General features: G+C 47.2%; 1 long non-coding RNA gene across 1 annotated transcript; it reads right to left on the reverse strand.

The window, feature by feature from the left end:
- Positions 1-309: 309 nt before the first annotated feature.
- Positions 310-3980, reverse strand: LOC105867166 (uncharacterized). The gene is made up of 3 exons (XR_012913932.1): positions 3822-3980; positions 2684-2950; positions 310-969 (listed from the first exon to the last, which is right to left on the reverse strand). It is a non-coding gene; the product is annotated as an uncharacterized LOC105867166 (long non-coding RNA).
- Positions 3981-5625: the final 1645 nt, after the last annotated feature.

Consider the following 5625-nt stretch of genomic DNA (forward strand, 5'->3'; position numbering starts at 1 on the left):
GTCTCTCCAGCTGGACTGGGATTCTTTGATTAAAGTGCTTGCATTTCCTCCACCTCTGTGTTTCCCACTAGAGCCCCCAGCCCAGTGCGACGTGACTTGCACATTTTAGAGGCTCATGAAATATATCAACGGATTGCCATGAGTGGGCTTAGCCTTTGGCTTTTCAACCGCAGACCTCTCCTTCCCTATCCACTTGGTTTCTAAAAATCATGAATGGCCTATTATAAAAGCAAACACAACAAATGCAGAGAATTCAGAAACTATGAATATAAGAAGAAAAAAAAATAATGTATGATCCTACCACCCAAAAGTATTATTTGCCCTGATTTCTTTCCAATCTCCCTATGTAGAGATTTCTGTTATAAGAGACTATTCTTTAAAAATGTTTATTTTTTGCAATAAAAATAGGACATCTCTTCATTAGAAATAAAAAAAAAAACAAAACTGAAAAGTAATATAAGTTACTCAGAAAATCACAACCAAGAGTTAATTGTTGTTAACATTTTGGCACATTTTGACTTGACTTCTTCACATTCCATTCTGAGGAACCCTAATTGCAGAGGTATAAGAAAAGGATAGGATTTTTTATTTATTCTTAATGACTCCACGATATTCCCTTGTGTGGCTGAACCACAAGTCATTTAAGCAGTCCCAAGTTGCTGGGCGTGTTGGTGGTTTCCAATTAGTTACATTTATAAATCCAGTGAAACAGACGTCTCTGCTGTCGCTGCTGCTAAGAGGTTCTCTGGTCATTACCCAGGGGTCAGTCACTGGGGGTGGCCCCCACGTGGCTCTCAGAATCCAAACTCCGAGCGCCATCCACCTTCCACTTTTCGGCACACCTCTGAGCCACCTGTCACCCTGAGAGCATCGATGGGCCGGGTTCAGTTGGAGGAGTAGGTTTCTGGCAAGGAAGGGTCTCCTAAGAAGCTCCTGCAACTTTTCTAGAGTTTTGGCTTCTCATCTCTCCTGCAGACAGACACACAGGAATACAGGTCAAAAAAACCAGAAAAAGACATTTTTAAAAAACTAATTTGTGCATATGGAAAACACTCCCAACAGTTCAGAGGGAGCAAAATAGAAACAACCAACAAAAAGTGGGATCTCCCCCCCATACACTGGATTTCTCATGTTCTTCCCAGAGGCAACTATTGTCCACAGTTTTTTGTATATTCTTCCAGAATTGTCTATATAATTACCTCTGTATCGATCCACCTATGCAATCATCTTTATTTATCCACCTGTTCACTTGTCCAGCTACACTTTTTCCTCTTTGTCTATATAGTTAGCTATTTATCCCTCCATCCATCCACTATCCATCCATATAGAAATCAGGAATCTTTAATGAATGGTACTACAAATACACCAGTTCAGAGGGGACTGCAGGAGGTAGGACCCTGAGTCATCAGCTCAGCCACTTTGTAATTTTGGCCAAGATGCCTTCTGCTCTCTGCCTCAGTTTCCTCCTATGTCAAATGAGGCCCATAATATCTCCTAAGGGAGCCGTGCATGTGCCTTAAAAAGTGGAGACATGGAGCGGATGGAGGGGTCGACAGAGAGGCCCGCAGTGAGGAAGGACACCGGCGTGGCTTTGCCCCGGAGTGGGGGCGGCAGACGAGGCCAGAGGGAAGCACAGTGGGTGAGGGGGCCACCGCGGCACTGTCTGGGCGCGTGGGCACCCCCACCGCCTGGTGGCCGGGGACAGAGTGAGCTTTCATAAACATTACCTCACCTGCTTTGCGGGAGATAAGGTGTTTGCTAAACTGTGTCAGCGGAGCCGGCCAGCAGGGCTTTTCATGTGACCACCACCAGGACAGTGGCCGCCTGCTCCAACTGGCTTCGGGGGCCTCTGGCTTGGCGTGCCCAAAATACAGGCACCAGCAAGCGAGCCGGCTCTATTTAGTGTAAATAGAGGCAAATGCTCTCAGGCTGAAGGACAAAGAGGTCACGCTGGGAGAGGGACAGAGCCTCCGCGGGTCGGGAGCCGGTGTCTGTGGGCACCCTGTAAGCCCACTGTTTGCCATGTGGGGTTCAGCCCCCTCGTGGGGCATCAGCTTTCTCTGGGGATGCTCTCTGGGCTTGGGGTTTGGGCCTCCGAGTAGCACAACCTCATGGGGCAACATTGACATGAAATGCCACGTGAATAGTGTCCCCTGGAGTTGTGCAGAAGGGTGCCCAGTGCAGGCCCAGGGAGGTGGCCACCGTTCAGTTGCAGAGAAGGGGCTCTGGGGTCCTAGGAAACCTGAGTGGGCCACTAGCCCCCTCACCCCCACCCTTTACCCTCTTTTCCAAAACAGCAGGGCTGTGGCTGTGTCATGTTGGTACTGGGCGGTGACCTTGTATATTTCCTTATCGGAGCAAGACCTTCCTCCAGTTCCCAGGCCGCCGCCAAGTCAGGGATGGCAGAGGCACAAGAACCACCTCCCCCGCCCCGAGACCCAGTGCTCTCCGGACCCTCTCCAGGGAGCAGAAATGTCACAGATGTACAGATTAGAGTTCAACCAGGAATGTCCTTGCTAACTCAGGGCTCCTAGGCATGGACAATGGACCAGCCCATGGCCTGTTTTCTTTTCCAATTAAGAGTCTTGCTATATGAACAAATGAGGAAATGCTAACACAGATTTGCAAAAATTGTGATATAATTAAAGCATTTACCAGATTAACACTTTCAACATATACTCACCAGAACACACTGACTGTCCATATATCACTCATTTAGAGATGGTATCAAAAGTCTGAATTGGAAGATCCTCACTAGAGATGGTATCACAAGTCTGAATTGGAAGATCCTCACTAGAGATGGTATCACAAGTCTGAATTGTAAGGTCCTCACTAGAGATGGTATCACAAGTCTGAATTGGAAGGTCCTCACTAGAGATGGTATCACAAGTCTGAATTGGAAGGTCTTCACGAATAGCAAGCCCAGGACAAATTTCTCTCCAGCTCTACTCTGTCATCCAAAAGTGAAAATTTAACTTAGTAGGTAGTGATGTCCTCATCACGGGAGGCATGTAAGCAAAATGAATACCACTGAGGGGAATCGATGCATGGGCCGGAGGCCGTCTGAGGTCCTCCCTGCTGAGCCTGAGTTGGCCGTGAACGGAGGCAGTGACAGGGAGGCACCCCTTGGACAACATCAACCTTGGACAACATCTCGGGGATAGTATAGTGTTTGATGAATAAATCGAAAACCCAATTAGGGGTCAAAGGATGTATTTCACTTTGGCCAATGAGCCAACAGCTTTGTTTTCTCTGAGCCTCAGTTTCCTCATCTGCAAAACGGGAGTGACAATTCCTGACTTAGGGGGGCTTTGGTTAAAAACTAAAGGAGAATATGTATGTGCGGAGCCCAACTCAATGCTAGGCACACAGCTGGCCCTCAGATATATGTCACAGGAGGTATGAGGCATCCCCTGAACTGAAACAATAAGTCAATAAACAGATATGGAGCCAGTGAGGTGGCATGCACCTGCAGTCCCTGCTACTCAGGAGGCTGAGATAGGAGGATCACTTGTGGCCAGGAGTTCAAGTCCAGCCTGGGCAATATAGCAAGACCCCAGCTCCAAAAAAATTAAATAAATAAAATAAAATAATCAATTAAGAAAAAGATAGGAGAAGTCACCCTCTTTGGGTTTCTCTTCCCCCTCTGATTCTACAGCTCTAGAATCAGCACCCCCAGCCCCTTTCACTCTGAACTCAAATGCTCAGCCTTACTCTGGCAACATAGAACCACATCCCTGGGGCCTGGAAGTGACCTCCCTTGGGGCTAACTGTGGCCTACCCTGACCAATGGACCAAACAGATAGACAGACAGATAGTACCTTTGTAATAACAGCTGCCCTCCGTGTGGCTCTTGTTATTTGCCTCTTACTTGCTGTGTAACCTTAGGCAAATTACTTGACCTCTCTGACCCACAGACTCTTTATCTAGAAATCTGAGAAAATAATAATACCTATTCATCAGGTGATCGTGAAAATAAAATTAGCTCATATATATAAATAAAACAGAACAGTGCATGATACAGAGTAAGATCAAAATATAAATATAACAAACAATAGAAATATAGCAAAACAGTATAAAATGAGTTGTTATTTGCCAGGCACCGTGCTATAAATGCTTTATATGTAAAATTCTCTGAGCAACCTTTGAAGCATCATTATTATTGTAATTCTCACATTACATTTGAAGACACTGAAAAGGGAAGTAAATATTGCCCTAGGCACATCCAAAGTTCAAAACTGATTGTCTCCTTCCAAATCCAGCTCCCAATCTTTACATAATTAGCAATGTAAGAGCAGGAGGTTGTCAATATCACTTCGCCACTCTCCCTTCTTGAGTTAAAAAATAATCAGCACAACGATGATGCCAACAGTGACAAAAGTAAACTCCGCATGCCAGTGCTGCAGGCAGATGGCACCAACCCAGACTGTGCTGCCGTGAAACCCCCCAGGACAGGCGACATCAGGGATTCTGAGCGTGGAGAGAGTCATCAGAGACATCCTTGTTTGGGAAACAGCTGTCCTCCACCCTGATTTCACAGCTGGGGAAACTGCGCCCGGAGAGGAAACTGTCTGGACCCAGATTCCCGCTGCCCCAGCCTCATGCCCATAACCCCCCAGCCCCCCGCCCCCGGCTCTGCCTCTCGGCTTCCATTCCTCCCCAAATCCTTTCTCTGATTAGCTCACTGTGCTGATGGTCACCGAGGTTCTCATCAGCGCACTCATCGTGCCTTGGCTATTCAAAAATTCTGCTAATTCGAGAAGTCTCTGTTGCTGCCCCCACCAGCACGGGGCCCATCGTGTTTGGCTTTCACATTCTGTGTTTCCTAATCCCATTTCTGGGGCTTAATTGTGATTACACAGCTATATTATGTAAAGTTGATTTTAAGTAATGGCCCTAATTAAGAGGGAATTTTAATTAAGCTTAATTCTGAGCTTGCCTCCTATTGCCAACGATGTGCAGCCTGAGAAGAGGAAAGGCTGCCCAGGCACAACACTCACACGTGAACATGGTCTTCAAGCTGCCGGGCCACTGCAGCCAGATGGGCTTGTTCGATTTTCTGGCCTCCGGAGTGCACTTCTCCTCCACCAGGCTGCCGGGGCGGTGAACTGTGTATTCCACCTTCTCCTCCCGCCCAAATGCAAACTCAGAGCCCTGGCAAGAAGAAAACAGAGTGTGGACCCTGCATCTCTGGGGTACAAGGCAGAGTGGGCAATGTGGTTGCCATGCCAATCTCCTTTCCTCCGCCCGCTCGTGAGACCCACCTTACAGATAAGGAAACTGAAACTCAAGGAGGCCAAAGCACACAGCACGTGAGGGCGGCGGGAAGGTGGAATCCAAGCTCAGATCCCAACGCCCAAGCCCCCTCTGTTACAACACAGCCTTCCAGTAAGCCGCGGTCATCCCTGGGTTTGGAAGAAACCAACCTTCTTCAACGTCCTGCCTGACCGCCTAAGCCACTGCTTCCCCACCTTGAGTGGCCCATGTGCTGTGAAGGTGAGTTTTGTCACATGCACATTCACAAATACTATCATTGACCTAATACTAAAAAAACATCTTAAACCAATTTGTTCTGAAATGAATTTTATTTTATCCTAACCTTTAAAACTGCTATAAAGCAAAGGT

This window comes from Microcebus murinus, chromosome 21 (assembly GCF_040939455.1).
Source record: "Microcebus murinus isolate Inina chromosome 21, M.murinus_Inina_mat1.0, whole genome shotgun sequence".
Lineage (NCBI taxonomy): Eukaryota > Metazoa > Chordata > Mammalia > Primates > Cheirogaleidae > Microcebus > Microcebus murinus.